The sequence below is a fragment of the Mytilus trossulus genome, chromosome 14, assembly GCF_036588685.1.
Source record: "Mytilus trossulus isolate FHL-02 chromosome 14, PNRI_Mtr1.1.1.hap1, whole genome shotgun sequence".
Lineage (NCBI taxonomy): Eukaryota > Metazoa > Mollusca > Bivalvia > Mytilida > Mytilidae > Mytilus > Mytilus trossulus.
The window spans coordinates 71,940,867-71,960,388 of NC_086386.1; the positions used below are offsets into that span (position 1 = coordinate 71,940,867).

At 31.7% G+C, this 19,522-nt stretch overlaps 1 protein-coding gene across 1 annotated transcript in view; it reads left to right on the forward strand.

Moving 5' to 3' along the window:
* Positions 1-368: 368 nt before the first annotated feature.
* LOC134695723 (uncharacterized) overlaps positions 369-19,522 on the forward strand; it is an 81,742-nt gene continuing 62,588 nt past the window's right edge. The window contains exon 1 of the mRNA XM_063557109.1: positions 369-441. The gene's annotated coding sequence lies outside the window, so the exon portion shown is untranslated. The remainder of the gene's footprint in view (positions 442-19,522) is intronic.

Sequence of the window (19,522 nt, forward strand, 5' to 3'; positions counted from 1 at the left end):
CTTATTTAAATAATTGGATGATTTACTTTAGAGAATCACTTCTTAGTATTAAAAGAAGATCTACCCAATTTTGTGCGTTTTGTTGCGTGACTTGGGTGAATTTTCTCTCAGTTATTAATCAATTTTCCATTGGCGAATCTTTTCATTGTATTGAAAAAAATATACACAACTTTGTGCTTTTTGTTGAGTGACTTCGGTATATTGTTCAAACTCTGAGTAATCTTTAGCGAATCACTGCACTGTTTAGAAAGAAGGATACTTGACTGTACAAAATCAAATTACTTAGAAAACTTTTGGAACATTATTTAAATTTGGTGCAAGTTATTTTAATGAAGGCGCGTGTTCTGTGTAAATATTAAGTTTCATAATGGATCTGACCAATACTCATAGACGTCGGACACAAGAGTTATTTCATCCTGGACATTGGCATCGTGAGCATCGGTGAGTTTTAATTATTTATACTATTCTATTTTAATTTTAATATCCTTTGCTTACACTGATGATTTTTTTTTGGCTTTTAGCGTTCCTAATGAAGACAAAAATAGGTGCTTATACTTCCGTGACTTTCATATATTTTTGTTTTGTTTTGAGCGTCCTTGAAGGTAAAGCTAGAGAAGCTTTTACTTCCCTGACTTTCATTTTTTGTGTGTGTTGCTTTGAGTATTCACGATGGAGGTTAATTAATCAAGAGGTGCTTATAGTTCCATGACTTTCAATATTTTGCTTTTAGAGTTCAAGTTGAATGAAATTTAGAAACTGATTTATAAAATGTTATAATAAATGTCATCTATTTGATTATTTCAATGTTTATTTGTTTGCACGTTTGTTGTGCAGCTTAACAAGTGTATTGACTACCAGTAATGACATAGTTTCAAATTGTTGAACGATACTTAAACCTTTAAAGCATTGGAAACACTCAGATTGAGCATTGCAATAAACATACTGCAGAAAACAGACTGGTCTCTCCGGCAGATTCAATTGATATGTAGACAGAAATGTTTGTCTGCTAGTTTAAATTTGTACATACATAATTAATCTTATTCATATTGAATTCAAACTTAAACATCTTAACTAAACCTGTTGACGAAAATTTGATAGCATTTTTTTAATAAAGCTATGAACGAACCTTTATATCTTCTGTTAAAACTCTTAAAAGGTTGTCGATTTCCCAAATCGGCCATAATGAACAGTATTTCAGTTTGTTTTTAAGTGTCTTCGAAACAATTTTTCACCTATTAAAGAGTTAGTATAACATATAAGTTTATATTTAACTTACAATTATTTAAACCTGAAGTGTGCATACTTTAATATAGTTAAAATCCTAAAGGTTTGATTTAATTAATTTTATTAGATGCATGGTATTGCATATTTTATGGGCCAAAACTGACAAATTTCTATATCTCAACGTAAATACTACATTTAAAAAAGAATCCTTAGTTTTATTAAAGTTTGTAGGGTTTATATTTGTATGGAAATGTCAATATTCGTATTGCGTTTTCTTTTAATGTACATACGTTGAAAAGATAAATGTATGTAATTGAAAATTTCTTTATGAAAAAGCATGTTTATAAAATCTTCTGATAATGAACGAGAATATTCATACATCTTGATAATCATTAATTATAACAATTTCGGTTGCGAACTAGGAGTATTTATAACAAGGTGATAACTTTGGGGGAAATTGCTACATTATGTTTGCTGGATATTTTTCTTTGTCGTATGTTAGTGAAAGAGTTGGTTTAACGTCAATAAGACAGCAACCTAATGTACAGAACACGAAGAGACATTCTTTTTGTTTGCTTTTCTTATGATTAGTATATAAACAAAAATTAAAATATATAGATAATGAAATCGTTTGTTTCATATTAAACTATATATATTTGATTTGCTTTGATAAAGAATATGGTAACATCTTTGTTAAGAATAAATATAAATTGCATGCTTTCGATGACGCTTCCGGGTATGAACAACTCTACAAGATTATTTCAAATTCAAACAAACTGCAGTTTTAATTTTCAGGTCATGTTAGCAACCTTCTTTTCTTATTGTTGCGAAATTGAATAAACTAGATATCATTTTTTTTTTTTATAGATTACGAAAATATAATATATCTAATATGATATATCTAAATCGAGTTTACATCAAAGTAAATTACGTCAAACTGCTGATAAATGTGTTCTTTCCTCCCAAAACAAAAACCAGCCTTTTTCACATGGACAATGCAGTATTTGTATAAGTTTCTTTCAATATTTTGATTTAAGGCAGGGTCAATTTGAAACTTAGCCATCTCCTTATATATTTATCGCTTGTGTGTGAATGAGCGAGAAAAGGGACGTTCAGCTATATTAGTCAACAAACAAACTTACTGTATGTCATTGTGACACACAAAAAAACATATAAAGTATATGACGTCCATTGTCAATGTACTAGTACATATTTGTTTATCATTGGCCAGCTGAAGCCAGCCTCTGAGTGTGGGATTTTCTCGCTGTATTGCAGGCCCATTGGTTTCTGCTCTTTGGTTGGGTTGTCTCTTTGACACATTCATCATTTTCATTCTCAATTTCAACAAAAAATACTATTTCCTAGTTTCTTCTCTGTTCATTCTCTTAGTCCTTGCTTGCCAACGTACGTTACAGTGTTCATCAATCAGGAAATTAAAATGCAATTGCTCACCGTGGACAAACAGTAAATGAACACTTCACTTGTAAATGACCACTCCTTTTCCTGTTTATTTCGCCTTTGCTATAAGTGGACATCTGAAGTAGATCGATTTTAATCAGTTTCATTTGATGGCTATTTGTTTTCTCCAATATCAAATATTTGTAAACATTTAAATGTATATACGTAACCTGCAATTAATGTATTCGTTGGGTCATGTTGTTCCTCTTCACACCCTTGTGATAAGTTTTAATGGCTTCCGGTTACTTACATGGACAAAACGTAGTTACCAGAAGCAGCCTTATATAATTTTGTTGTGATTTTATATCCTTTCTTGAGTGAAAAATTTCTTGAGTTATAATATATTTCGATGCCAGGTTTAAAACGGTTTTAACCAGCATCTACAAATACGACTTCATGATCGTATATATACAATATGTTTTACTGTACTTAACAAATACACACTTTCGGCATTTTTCACACAAATATTATTTCAGCCTCACATTTTTTAATATTATGTGTGAACTATTAGTTCTTTGGCATGATTTTTTTTAACCCTTTGTCTTATTCAGTGGTATATGAGACTGTCCCGTAATTATAAGGAGGTCAGTCAAAGTTGTTAAACACTTCCAGTAGTAGTAAGGAAGTTACGTCTTTTCATACCATACTTGTACTGGACATACCAAATATGACCCAAAATCGTCGAATATGATTGCAACCTTTAAATGGAAACGAGTTTTGCTGATAATCAGGGTCGATCGAAGTGGGGCACAAAAATGGAGATACATGTATGTTTCAAAAAGGGATGGAGGTTCCGTGAGATACATGTATGTTTCAAAAAGGGATGGAGGTTCCGTGAGGTAACTGGCTATGTATGAATTAAATGAATAGTTCTTCGGAGTTTTTTCCCCCCACTGAGAGTATGACACGATATATACACGTGTTTTGGAATCATGTCTTCGTTGCAACCGGATGTAACTGGGCATGTACACATCTAGCACAAAGGGACGACCCTCTAACATTGTAACCATTGGGTTTCCTGCAGAATGGGAAAAGTCATTGTCATACCCCCACAGACTTGAGTGTCATATGCAATCCCTTCAAGATAAAAACTCCATTGTGCATATTTCATTACGATCGTGTTGCGGAATCTTTCCTTTAACCACACATACGAGATTCAATGAGATAAAAGTATGCTGCCATTTTCTTTAAATGGACAATCAAAATGACAATTCGAGTAGTTTACTAAAACAGCATAATATTGTGGCACGTGAAGCGTTACTTAATAAATTTGTAGAGTATAAAATAAGTAAAAAAATAGGTAAGTTTACATAACAAGATAGTTGTGTGGTATGTGAAGTGCTACTTGATCAAATTATAAACTTTAAAAATTTATTAAATAACACTTGTTATTTAATTCCAGTGGTCATATTTCGAGTAGATTTGGTGGGCCACTTGTAATAATTGACGCACTTATTGTGATTGATTGATTTTTGTTTGTTTAGACGTCACACTGGGTAATAATGTCAAGATCTCAAATGCACTTAGTCACAAAAGATGATGAACGAATTTAACAGCGATATCTGAATAATAAAGCAATACTAAAGATGGCTAATTCGATGAAGGAAAAGCATAACTACCGTTAAAGGTGACATTCATTAGATAACCATAAGTGGGTCTGATGTGACTGGAGACATTTTCGTTGGCTAAAATGTTGTTTTAGCAAAAAAATATCGTCCTCACACTTATTTAAAGAAATCCATTTAGTACTAGGCTCCTGGTTGTGGTCAAGCACATGTTATATAGGCTAAATATAAAGCAAACGTGAACGCACATACATATACAAGAATCCAACAACTAGTTCTTGTTAATCTGGTTAATCTAATCCAGCCATGAACTTTGAACTCATCGTTCAAAAAACTTTGATATGTGTAATTTTTTATTCATTCTGCAGGTGCACATCTAGATCATATCATTTTTAAATAGCAAACAAGAATTCAAATGACTTCTTGGGAAATGTATGACCTCATCGTTGTTTCAATGATTTTTATCTTTGCCATTGTCCAAATATAAGTCTACTTGTATCTATCATGTTGAATGTGCATTTCTTTTATAATTATGTGAGTTGAAAGTATATGTAGGTTATGCGTTCATTAGACAGCAACCTAACATGATTGAAAACCAATAGCTTCATTGCCAGTCCTAATCCATTTTAAATTTAGAGTTATATGGAAAATTTAAGAATCAAACGAATTATAAAATCAAATACTTTAAATGTAGTATTGTGACCTATAAATGCACAGGGAAACAATAATTTATCAATTCAAAAAGGTACAAAATGTCTTAAAAAGGAGATCCATATCAAATACTAGTACAGCATTCAGTCCTCACCAGTTTCTAAAAGAGTGGTAAAGTATTCCTATCTCATTTGGCTTTAATATTCATGATATATTTGTCACTGGACATTAATCAATCAAACAATTGCTATTTTTCATAACAAGTGAAATGCAAATCGAAACAAGATATATTATCTCTATCCAACACATTTGTGATCTATTTTTGTTATACCGAAATCGCCCTGTACATGTAGGCCCCCTTTCACGAATATCACGATTGATTGATTGTTGGTTGCTTTACGCCGCATTAGCAACGAATATCACGAATATAAAAAAAAAAGAAGATGTGGTATGATTGCCAATGAGAAAACTATCCACAAAAGACCAAAATGACACATTTCTAATTGAGATAAATAAGTTTTCTATCGTTTAAAAACATACTAAGATTAAAAAATGACGAAATTGTGAAATAGTTATATTTTTAATCTCAATTGCAACAAACTATATCGGTCTTTTCCGATTACGTAAAAAGATAAAACGGCGTTAACAACAACACCAGGTCTAAAGAATGTCCTAGATATTAGACAAATACTATACTGAGACATTTGTGTCAATATGTATTGATAAAGTTTAAACGCGAGATAAATAAATATAGGTGATCCACGGGCACATGTAGTTATGATTGGGCATCTGCAGCCCTTGTCCTTTATATAAGCTTTGGATTTTAAATATTTTGGCCACGAGCATCACTGAAGAGACATGTATTGTCGAAATGCGCATCTGGAGCAAGAAAATAAGTACCGTTAATTTTATTTCAGTGTTTTTCTTATGCATGCGTCATACATATAAAATAAAGATGTGGTATAAAAAGTAAAATCACAAAAATACTGAACTCAGAGGAAAATCAATTTGGAAAGTCCATAATCACATGGCAAAATCAAAAAACAAAACGCATAAAAAACGAATGGACAAGAACTGTCATATGATTGCCAATGAGACAACTCTCCACAAGAGACCAAAATGACACAGAAATTAACAACAATAGGTCATTGTACGGCCTTCAACAATGGGCAAAGCCCATACCGCATAGTCAGCTATAAAAGTCCCCGTTTTGTTTACATGTATGCCTATCGAAATTTGGTGGTTCTCTTAGGCGCTTAGTCAACGTTTATCATCTAAACTTACAACCGCTAAAAAGCCGATAGTGCTGAAAGTAACGTTAAATAATTCAATATACATGTATGTGAGTGTATCTTTCCTTGTTTCTTTACAAAATGTATATATAAACAGCCAGTTATTTCCTTCCTATCCACCTAACTGTCCCTTTTATAAGGGTTTTACAGAAAGCTCGTTATCGGTTCTCAATGCCCTCAACTCCGTACCCTTGTTTTGCCTTTTAAACTGTTTTCGTTACTGGTGAGTCTTTTGTAAACGAAACGGTCTCCCGGCTTTCAAAGACTTAAGCCTGGTATCTGTGATGAGCAACTGTATGTTGAAGAATTTACAAAAGCAAAATTTACGGAAAAAAATGTATTGTATAAGGCTATTGTACTAATTTTAAAAGAATATTGTCCAGACGAGACACAACACAAAAACACTGGCCCAATGCTATATATTGCTGTTTTCTGCTCTTTGGTCGGGTTTGACAAATTCTCTATTTTCATTCTTAATTTGATATACTAATTGTGCAACAGATGTGTAAAATTATATTGTGAAAGTTACAATATATAAATTATCCGGACACTGATGCGCCTCATTTATAGAATTAGAGGCCTAGGGTTGTTTGAATTATGTCTTGTGGCAAACATTTCATGCATATTCAGTTGGAAATCAAATTAAACAATTTATATATACATGGCATTCATCTTTCAAATAATACATGTAACAGATGCATGTTCCAAATATACATGCTAAAACGATATGTCATATAACGTTAAAAGTTTAGAATAATAAATAAATTATAATTGTTCTTAAAGAAAGCACAATGTTTAGACACTTAGCATCTGTTTGTTAAATTTTAAATTGAGAATTAAATATGAAATGTCAATATATACAGTGTGAATATGAATTATTATGAGTTTGTGTACGTTTAACGCCCTTTTTCATATTTACACCCATTTTTCGTTTTACAGAAATTGCCTTTGACAGATATGCTAATTTTTTCTTACATGTCTATTCTGAATGTTTGATATGCAAGCACGTGACATTTGTCAATGCACCGAATCGTTGTTTAATTAGACAACAATATTAATATAAGGACACCATTGCCATGCAGTAATTGTTTCAATGTTCTCTTCGTCTGTCACTTTACGACTGATACAAAACAAACCTGGTGGACTATATAGTTTTGAAGCCTTTGAAGTCTTAAAGTGACTTTGAGACGAAGAACATCAGTAATGGCGCTGTTCCTTTGCTTTTGTGTGGTTTTGGTTCTTGCTGTGCATCAACTGATGTTGTGTCATGAATGGATGCCCAATACCAATATCATTTGTGTTTATGTTATAAGCAAAACTGCAGATCGTGTTTGGTTTTCGTTTAATGTTTAATAAATATTTAAAAATAAGCTGTTATTTGAATTGTTTTACATTTATCATTCGAGGCTTTTCATTGCTTGTCATGCTGAATTGGTTTTGTTCATTGTTGTAAGCTGTATTGGTTTTCTTCTATTGTTGTAAGCTGTATTGGTTTCTTCTATTGTTGTAAGCTGTATTGGTTTTTTCTATTGTTGTAAGCTGTATTGTTTTTTTTCTATTGTTGTAAGCTGTATTGGTTTCTTCTATTGTTGTAAGCTGTACTGGTTTTTTCTATTGTTGTAAGCTGTATTGGTTTGTTCTATTGTTGTAAGTCGTATTGTTTTTTTTCTATTGTTGTAAGCTGTATTGGTTTTCTTCTATTGTTGTAAGCTGTATTGGTTTCTTCTATTGTTGTAAGCTGTAATGTGTTTTTTCTATTGTTGTAAGCTGTATTGGTTTGTTCTATTGTTGTAAGTTGTATTGTTTTTTTTCTATTGTTGTAAGCTGTATTGGTTTTTTTCTATTGTTTGTAAGCTGTATTGGTTTTTTCTATTGTTGTAGGCTGTATTGCGACCGAACTGCTTACTTCTACGTCATGTGTGTCTCTTATGAATTTGTTTCATTGTCAATCATAACGTATCTTCTTATTTCTATATTACACTTACTTAAGATGTTAACCCAAGATATAATAGTAATTGTGTTTGGTGGCATAAAAATAAACAGACAACATAAGTTTAAACCTTAAAGGGGAATAGGTCAAATATGTCCCTTTGGTCCGCTGCTGTGTGTCTATCAGTTGAAGGTCTAGGTTCAAGACGAGAATATTAACGAGTGATTGCCATAGTCCGGATTTCGTTATATGAACAGTTTTGATTGAATCTTTTTTCAAGACATAACAGCGTCAGAGGCGTCGTAAGGGAAGACAGCGGCGCTCGGTCCACCTTTTGTGCAAAATTTATGTAGGAAATCACTGAAACATGACTCTTATACATACAGCCCCCTCTTTCAATCCTACCCCTGTTGTAACTTTATTGATCCGCCACTGAGAGAGTCAATCCTTTAGTTTGTATGACAGTCCTTACACACTGTGTCAATCATTACATGTAAATGTGTACACAATTGAATATTGCGCGTGTATTTGAAATGGGTCAGTATCAACACTCAGTCATGTCTGTTTGGCTACTGTATACGCGTATACATGTACTAAAGGAATGCAAACAACACTTCAAGCATCTAAAACGATTCTCTGGATTTACCTTTCACTAAGAACGGTAAAGCAAAATATTCGAATCCTAAGTATGTATAAGAACCGGAACAGTTAGGAGCTTTACAAGTGACAGACGACTTTGCGGTTTTGGGTGCAAATATATCAATCATTTTAAAATAACATTACCATTACATAATTTAGTCATCATATAAGTAATGTGTTACACAAAAAAGTGAACTTTCCTTCAAGGTAATAAACATATTATTAATTTATATGTGTGACTGTTTTCCTCCTTTGTGGTTTAAGGATACGTCCTTGTTACTGGGAATGTCATTCATGAATGTTAAATTTGTTAAAATTTACACCTTACTATTAACTCGAACTAAATACCAACTATTGCATAATTATTGTGCAAATAATGCAATGTTTTGACAAACAGGAAAAGAAGCTCTTTGTTAGCAGTATATCGCTTATGTCTAGTCATTCACCGGTTGTTGGCCTTTTTCGGAAGAAGATAACTACCAATCTGTAACATGCAATTGAGAAGTATAAAAACAGGAATATGACAGTAATTGCCACCACTATAATCCATATTTAATTGCAAATATAAGGCCAAGACTATATACATGTATACAAATAACACACACGTTGATTTTCACAGTAGTATTGACTTAAAAATGCATAATTCTTGTTTGCGTCACCTAGTCTTTGGTCTAAATCAGAAAAGCTGCGTTCCCAGCGGGAAAAAGCAATAACCTAATTATGATACAGTCGGGATCAAGATATGTATCACTTCCATAAGAGAAGTGGGCGCTGCATGAAGAAAGGAGAAGTAATATTCACTTATTTCAATAACGAGGTTCTATAATAGTAAGCTTTGACATAAGCGGGTATTGATCTAACAGGAGGCCACCCGCACGCAAGGCGAACTTAATACCACGAATCTGTCGAGACTGTTTTATTAAACCATACCGGCTGAACTTCTGAAGATTACTGACATTCAAATAAAATTAAAACGAGAAAGAACTTGTCATCTCTAAAGATGAAAAAAGTCACCGATTCATTTCCAATGTATTGTAGTATAAAATTGACATCCATCTCAAATTGTCAACAATGTATTAGTGAAAGTCAGCATGCCTAATGTAATATTAGCCATTATCTTAAAAATGATATTAAGTAATAATTAATTTCCAATTTAAATGTGTGTGTGAAGGGCGTTTAAACCTGCTTATAACGTAAACATATCATTCATCCAAATGCAGACTATATTGTTTATGATAAGACGAGACAGTCTTATTTTATTATCAAACAATTGTCACACATTTGTGATATTAGTATTGAAAAGTGAACGTGAAAACAAATTAAAGACAACTTTACTGAGTCTAATTTCTGTCGAATCACGACTTTATAGAAAATCACATGTATATGAAACACTGTTGTTTAGAGATTAATATTCGTCAAGACAAAACAGTGCACAAAAAAAGGGATGAATGAACTCTTCGGAAACAGCTACTGTAAGAGTATCTACACAGTGTATCGTCGCCACCTATAGGTACATGTGACCTTGGCCTGGTTCTCTGTTCATTGTCTAAGAAAAACAACATTACTGTTAAATTACCAGGGTATAGCCTCATGTACCCGGTAGTGATGATACACAAGGTGAAGATTTGATACCATTAAATGTCAATTAAAACGTTAAAACCGCTCAAATTGTTTGAACCTGTCCTGGACACTGATCAGAGCTTAACTTGACTTTTGTCGAAACTGTATAAAAAAAAAAAACGATCACGAGACTTTCAAAAATAACTCATTACAATATTTGGAAAAAAATAATTGTTTATATAAATTCAAAAAAGTATTGATGAACAATATGAAAACAGTTAGATTACTATATGAAAACCTAAACTAAAGAAACAAACCAGAACTGCGGGGGTTTCGGGTAAACTTCGGAAACATTTCAGTAAAATTATGTTAAATGTCAGCTATTGGTATCAATTATAATTGAAAGGTTCTATATACATGTATATGCCCTCTAAAATGTTCCCTCTATGGCAAGCGATTTGTCGTGCATTCAATAGAACAAGGTTTGACATGTTCATTATATACGTATAAAAACAACAAAATATTCATTGTACATAAACACAGCAAAATACAGTATGCTTTGTACATGTTTATATGAAAACAATGAAACATGCATGCATTGAATATAAATAACAACAAAATGTGTATATAGACCAGACAGACCAGACAGACATATATCAAGTCAATTCACGTATACTCTCGAACCTCTATTCTATTGTTTTTTCCTGCTAACATCTGTTCCATGCAACAATTAGTGATTAAACTGTTTATCTCATAATTGGCAACGAATTGAATTAATAATTTAAAGAAAATTAATAAGAGACATGTTGCAAGTCTAAGGCCACTTTTTTTTTGTAGATAGTCATCCATTATCTTGAGGAGACACACACGTTGCCGTTTACTAATGGTGTAATATTTTTATTCGTAATTGATTAACGTATTATTTCCGCATAACATTCAATTGTGTCAACGTTAATATTATGCATATGAACACTCTGGTGAGGTCGGCTTCACGTGTATGTACTATGTACGTATGTACTAGTAAATGCCGCAGTTATCTCGACTCGAAAGCTGCGAGGGTACAGTGGCATCCATGTACACTGCCTATCGGGATTAATGGAGATATGTAACTAACGTATATGTACGACAATGTTTTACAAGGACAATCAATCTCCACCCAACACAAGAGAATGCTAGGATACCGGGAAGTCTGTTATAATGATGGAGGCAATCGACCCCGGGACATTCAGTAATGTAGCCATCGGTCTTCTTTCTCTTGATCACTAGATTACGAGCCAACACTAACTATCACTCATTGTTACAGGGGTTTGGGTCTACTGGTGTCTGTTTGTCGGTACAACGGTCTTGTAGTAGGGTGTTCACGGTTGTTGTAAGTCATGATTTAACTTACTGAGACTAAAACAGATGACTGTCTTTATTTCGTTTTTTACTCCAACATAAATGAGGAACTCAATGGAATCAATCGAGCGTAATTTGGCAATGGAGCCCAGGCTCCGTGTTGAAGACCGTACCATAACCTATAATGGTTTACTTTTATAAGTTGTGACATGGGTGGAGAGTAGTCTGATTAGCACTCATACCACATCTTCTTATATCTCTCTATATCTTATCAGTTTATTTAAAAAAATATCAGTCCAGATCGATAAAATGGTGCACTTTGTTTGAGATCATGACAAAAAAAATACTATAAAAACTATAAAAAGCATGAATAATCTATTAAACACACCTGTCCAATTAGGAATAGTGAAAGTATTATTGCTTGTAACATAAATTTTAACTTTACAAATAAAATCTTTTATGATCAATCCATTTGTCTTGAAATCAAGTTCGAAAATCAAAAACAATTTGTCTAACTTAATTGGACGCCAAATTGAAGTTTGTGGATTACTTTGTACTATGAACATCTTATATTGAAAATTGACATTATAAATTTAAGTCTCACCGATTTTATGATTTTTTTTAGATTTTCATAAAATTTCAGTTTTTGTCAGAAATGGTTTTGGAATTAACTATGATGTCATGAAATATACATCGCTTTTAAAATCTCCATGTGAAATAGATTATTATCTGTTTTCATTTCAATGCAATTATCGTTAAAGTCAAAAGCTATCTAAAAACAAATATCGTGCCGTGGGCATTTATGTTTTTTGTCGCACTTTAAAATGACAAAAATTAACAGAGTTGCAAAAAAAACTTTTTTCAATATTTTTACTTTATACTTATTGTCATAAGTTTATCATTCGTAGATATTTCTTATGTATATTATCTACTCCTATCTAATAAAATGAGTGAGAGAAAAACAATATAGATAAAAAGGCTTACAGGGAAAGATAAATTAATAACAACTTTCTCTCAAATTTTGATAGTTTTATAACATTGTGGTTATTTCGTAGTTGATTTCAAATAAAATCTACATGTTTTAAAAGATGAATCTGAAATTTCTCATAATATTGAAATTACAAATAAATACGTTTTTTTGTTTTTCCCTTTCATTTGTTAATTTTGACCCGCCTTTATTTTCAAAGCTGAAACATACATTTGTACCTAAATGCTGGACAAAAAACTTTTATACTGATGAATCATGCTGAAAACTTATTGTGAAACTATAAGACAGCGACCATTCATTCCTATTTCTTTTATAATGAGGGATATGTGTGTCCAGGATTTTTAAATATTTGATTTGACGTATTCAAATTATTTGGGTAAAAATACTTTGTTTTAGAAGAGAAACGAATATTTTTTCCATTTGAAATTAAAGTACAAAACAACAAATATTATACCTGTATGTTGTTTATGAAAATCTAGTTTTTATGTGAATGAACTTGTTGTTTCCCAAGAACAACTGTACAACCAATTATCATATGTCTATAAAAAGGTGAATGGTGGGTGCTAAAATATAATAAAAAACCAAGGCGGGGACGGACTCAGCCTCAAGCGTAGAAAACTGTTAAATGCCTCAACTAAAATAGACAATCTCCCATGCAGAGTTATAAGTCCTTGCTATCTCTCAAGGACCGATAACTCTGAATGGGAGATTGCAAAATAGAACGACAGAAAATAAAAGGTACACGGAAAATTGAGGACTAAGCAACATGAACCTCATTTAAGCAGTGTCCATCGAAGTCTATCATAATATGCTCAACACAATTTAGAACAATTAAAGAAGATAGAAAATGGGAAAAGGAAATGTGTCAAAGAGACAACAACCTACTCGAATAGGAAAAAAAACGAAGGTCACCAATCATGACTGTGTCTTCAACACAGCGAGAAAATAATAAATTATTTATTTGTAAAATTTAGGATAATAGAATATTTACAGTCTTTAATTTAGATTATTGGAATATTTTGTTTGATTAAAAAAACCAAATCTGACTTTTCCTTTTTTCTCACAGGAGAAATCGCAGTTTTAAAGTTACGGTAGATATGTATTCGTAGTAGCCAAAGATATTTCAATAGAGAGGTTGTCTACGTACTGATCGATGGGGATATATCTGACATTTCAGATTGATGGTTAGAAGTACAGTAGTTTGTCTAGAAAAGTTATTTGATACATAATTTAGTGTTAAGAAGTATAAAATTTACTATCGGCCATGTGTACAGAGGTAACTGGGTCATCTTCAGTACACAGCTGCGATAAAAATAAAATAAAAAAAATGAATAAAAAAAATAATTTGAAATTTGAAAAAATAACCTGTCTGGTAGCGTAGTATCTTAGAATGGCACATTTTGATTCTCAGTATAAATTGCACATACAAATATTTCGCGTTCATCATTTAATGGAAAAACCATCACCGAGTTTTGCACGTTCATTTTAATACCTCAAATTTCTTATTAAATTAGACACGTTTTAATATTTCAAGCAGAATTTCAATTTCGGTGGTTATCAAATAAGAAATCAAAGTTCACTTCTCGATGCTGTCTCGTTGACAAATTGATTGACATCTTTCACACCTGCGCAGATGTAAAAAAAGAAAAATGTATAATAAAAACCACAACTTTCCCCCTGGTAAAAAAACTGAGGCAATAAAAGACAAACATTAAGGTGTTTAACATATAACTACTTGAATTTAAATGCACGCGATCTTGATAAGTTCTCTGCCGCGCAATTTAATCAGATTTCGTAATTCAGCACGCGGAAATTACGTGCAAACATCGGTGGTTTTTGGCGTACCTTAAAATAGCAAACAATTTGTCAAATTTGTCCTTCCGGTTCAAACATGTGTACATGTACAACATTATAATTGTTGTGAATTATAAAAGCAATGGTAATAGAAAAAGACAGCTTAAACAGCCATTCAATCATCTTTGTGTGAGAACGGTGTGTTTGATTAGTACTACATTGTACAATTTAGACATCTGTGGTTTGCTTAATTGATAATGATAAATCACCTACACATTAATTTTACGCTAAGGATCGTCCCGTGGTTAGGTGTGATAATGAAGGCATGTTACTATTTCACCTTGTAAACACGCTGTAGGTTATTTGATACTTAAGCTGAAGATTAGGAACTTCAATCGTAGAAAAACCAAGGAAGCTAAACCAATAAGGGGATTGCCTTTGTACTTGATGTACAATGGGTTTAAAAATACAATTGAAGCGATTTGACTGTTGAAATATATTAAGATGTAGGTGTCCTTATTCGTTTAGCTGATATGTTATTATGCGTGTATGTTGTCAGTCATTGAAATCGACCTTAATAACACATCTCTCGCTTTTTCTGCATAAATGGCAAATGGCAGACCTACACGAAGCTTGTTCATTACGTGCTTTTGGCCATGAAGTAGGCTACTAGTTTTTGTCAGAAAGCTTGCTTAGTTGTATATAATCAATTTAGGCTTTCTGACTGTAAAAACTGCAAATCTGTTTATTTATAGTATTCAGAAACTAAATAAATCATTGATCAACATAATTATGAATGAATAATTTTTAAGTGATAAGACATTCATGATAAAAGTGATGAGCATAGAATTTTTTTAACAAGTACTATTGTTTTATTACATTTTCTTCCATTAAATAATACAAGTATTTTGACATTTAAGTATGTTTATAACCCGTGTCTTGAAAAAAATTAATTGCCAGTTACTACTGTGCTTGATCTTTGGTTCATGCAATGTTGTTTACATGTTAACATATGTAATGGAATTTACATTTTCCAGATAAAAACTGTGAAATACATCACTTCATACTTGAAGGTTGTCGAGTAGAAAGAAACTACACATGCAGTTTATCACTATCGCAATATCTCCGTTGCTTCTGAAATTTCAAATGTTTACATTTCCATAAACGACTCGTTTTTTAATCAATGCTACATATAAGACATCAAATTATAAGAAAATTAAGAAAGTTGTGCTAAACCTTTTAAGGTAGTGTTTTCCCCCATATCGATCTGACTGTATTCGTGCGCGAAACGCGTGCATGGAAACCTGAAGTTAAAAGAGAAGGTTGGATGTCTTGGTGAAAAATAACAAGGATTTTACATTTTTTTGCAAGATCCATAGCGACTTATAACTTGATATAAATGTTTTCTGTCTCTCGGAGAAAGATGCATGCTCACTTCTTTTTCCGGCGTTTGGTTGCTGTCTTATTGACGTCTTTCTCTAATCTTCCTTTATTCATACCTTAAACTCTAATGCTTGCATTTTTATTAAGTTTAAACATATGAACGGATAAAATAAAAACCCGAATGTCTTTGCAGGTGTTTTATCTTAAAGCGAAAGATCGAAAACAGCAGAAAATAAATTAGCTGAAAAACTCAAAATAGAAAGATTGACAAGAGAGAAAAATAGAAACTTTTAAAAAACCATAAAATTGCGCAATGTCCAACAACAGTTACATTGCAAAAAAGAGTGCACTAAAGAAAAACAATGTCTGGAAGACTTTATAGAAGTTGGGTTATGAATAAATTGTTCAAAAGCAGAATGGAATGAAAACATTTTGGGATTTTGAGTTTGTGAATTTTGTGATGTGTTTTAAACAATGAATTATTTTTCTAATTGCATTAACTATTTGTAAACATGACTAGACTGAAGCTCGTAGCAACTTTTAGCAGCCAATCAAGATAGCAGCCAATCAAGATAGCAGCCACTTTTATCCAGCAGCAAATTTTGATGATAAAAAATAATTATGTTTAAAAAAAACTAAAAAAAAATGTGTGAGACTTAAACGTTCCAAAAATCGTAAAATCTTGGTTAGAAATAATTTACATTGAACAAAGGAATCCGAAAATTTCCCGTTTTAAATATGTATGTAAAGTAAGCGGCATGTTTCGTTATTCGATATTCAAGATCCAAATGGTAAACCTATATTATTAACTCGTGTGCTTCACATATAAATGTCGGTTTCCACTAGTAGCCTTTTTAGAAGTTAATGCGAATTAAATGATGTGGTTTTGCATAAAAATAGACTTAATTAAAACACCAAAATGGTATAAAAAAAACCCGATTTAGAATTATAAAAATATTAAAATATAGTGCAATCTATCATGTAAAAATATTTTTTTTAGCTTGTTCAAGGTCTGCTGTAGTACTGTTAAAATTTATGGATCATTGTTTATTATTGTTCTGGAAAGTCAGGAAAATACGTGTAGTTAAAAAATCTTATTTTTCCGGCCATTCGTTTGCGTTTATTTTAGCATGGAAAAGGAGACTGCATGATAATGTCCCTCGAAAATGTAAATTGTTTTTTTAATCCATCATAAAAATTATATACTCAAAATATATTTTGTCCTAAAACTAGTTTAAATGTAATGACCTTTTTGCACTATTACATGTGAAGGTGTCAAGATAATCTAAACCTGTTCATTTATCAATGGAATTAACTTACTTGTGTTAGATTTGAATATAAGTACTGTATTCAAATTTTAAGGGCCAAATATTGACCGTTATAAAATATACCATTTTGTAAATTTAATAGTTCTAAAATCGAGTGTAAATTATTTTCAATTTTTTTTATTATTACTATTTTTTAGAGCGTTGAAAACAATACAAAAAATATAAAAAAGAAGATATGGTATGATTGACAATGAGACAACTATCCACAAAAGACCAAAATGACACAGACATTAACAACTATAGGTCAACGTATACGGCCTTCAACAATTAGCAAAGCCCATAACGCATAGCCAGCTATAAAAGGCCCTGATAAGACAATGTAAAACAATTCAAACGAGAAAACTAACGGCCTTATCGCTGTTATAATTCTAAAGAGAGGAATGCAAATATTAAGAAAACTATATAAATTAAGAACATAGTTTGAACAGTGAAAATACAAAAAGGAAAACAAAAGGAAAAGTGAAAAGATCAGCCACCTTTACATTGCAGCATTCCAACTGGAAATTACAGAACTTGTTAGAAAATTGATTGCTGAAACGATTTCGGTATTTTTGTTTTCTCTTATTGACGTTGGCAATAAAAATCCATTCTCTTGAAAAGTGTATTATACGATCCGGTCTGATAGATGAAATATCAAACTTTTATTGAGCATCATCGGCCGAATAATTCTAAAACGACACATAACTTACAACTGATTAAAGAATACGTATATAACAAGTTTTCTGAAAGAAGTTCGGATGACAATAATATGAAACATAAGGAGAATATTTGATTTTAAATTATTTCTTGCAAAACAGACAAACAAAAACAATATTGGTTAGAGCAATGCAGACACAATAAGGGGAGAAATTTGATTGGTTAACTTCCAATGATGGTTATTTTCTTATATGCAATGAAATGTTATGTGAAACTTTTTCTATAGAACTGGACAGGATAAAACTTTACTCATGCCAAGTATTTCTTTATTTGAAACAAAGATAAATTCTGCACAATTTTTTGAAAAGTGCAAATTTAACAAAGACTAATAGGGGGAAATCAATGGTGGTATTACACCTATTACCGTATCATTAATTTTCGTCTTATTTGCAGGTCGTAATTTATTAGTCTATAGCTTAACAATTTAAAAGCAGCATATAAACCCGAACTATTGACTAGTTATTTTTAACGGTTATGTAACTTCAATAATTATTGTGACGAATTACATTCCCAATTTGGTGTTAGAATTTTATCAGCAATTTAGTTTCCTTATTAAAAGCAAGAAGTCAAGAGTTCAATAAAATATTAGACTGGAGATTAAAGTATATATCAAAGTCCATTAGAAACGGGAATTAAACCCTAAAATACCAAATATCGATATGAAAATGATAATTAATTATTCAAAACTTTAAATAGTTTGAAAAAATGTTCTCACAGCCTGTCTGCATGAGGTTTATATATTTGTTCTTATGAGAGATTAAAAACTCATAAATCGTCAAAAGTGTTTAGTGTTATTTTATGACTGAATGAGCAATCACATGCCCGTCTATCAAAACACGAGTTATCTCCCATTTATGCTAGAGTTGTCGTTCTTCGATAGTTATTCTTTTTAAAGTTCCTACAAGGAAAATATATGGTCTGAAAAGAATTGAGAAAACAAGTTGCCTTTCAGCAAAATATAATTTAGTTAAACATTTTGGTGACCTTCAGAGGCTTAGTGCTTCATTTGTTTTCGAGGTCTTTGTTATACTCCAATCACAATTGGATTCTGAAATGAGAAAATGTTAAATTGTTGCAATTATACTTCAATGGTATTTATATACCCGTTGTAATATGAAATAGATGACCGATTAATAACAGTTTTCAGCTATCTTTAACAGTGTTAAAGGTAAAACATACATTAATATTATACACATAAAAAACCCATTTGTTTTAGTTGTATATGGAAAGAGAAATTGAGGGTGCAAATAATTGATATCACATTGTTATTGATTATTGGTTGATTAATGTCCAGTGGCAAATAGTTCATGCATGTTCACGACGATTCGTCATTGATATTTCACTTCTAAAAATATTCCAAAAATCAATGGTATTCGAATGTCTAGGGGTATCTTGTACTATAAGGTTGTCTTTGAAGCAAGTTATTAAACAGAAATTAATCTTTAACAGAAGCTCATTTTTCATTGCAAAATTAGCTGCATTATCGAAATTTATGAGGTCTTGATTGCGTTTTATTCTCCCTTTGATAACATTTGCTTCTTAAAGCTTCTTAACTTACAACTGCGTAAGATGAAAATACAAGCGTATTTATTTCTGTTTTATTTCAAATTGATAGTGGATTAAATCAAAGTAGGCCTGCACAGTAGTACGTGCTGAGAACACGAGTTAGAGGTTTG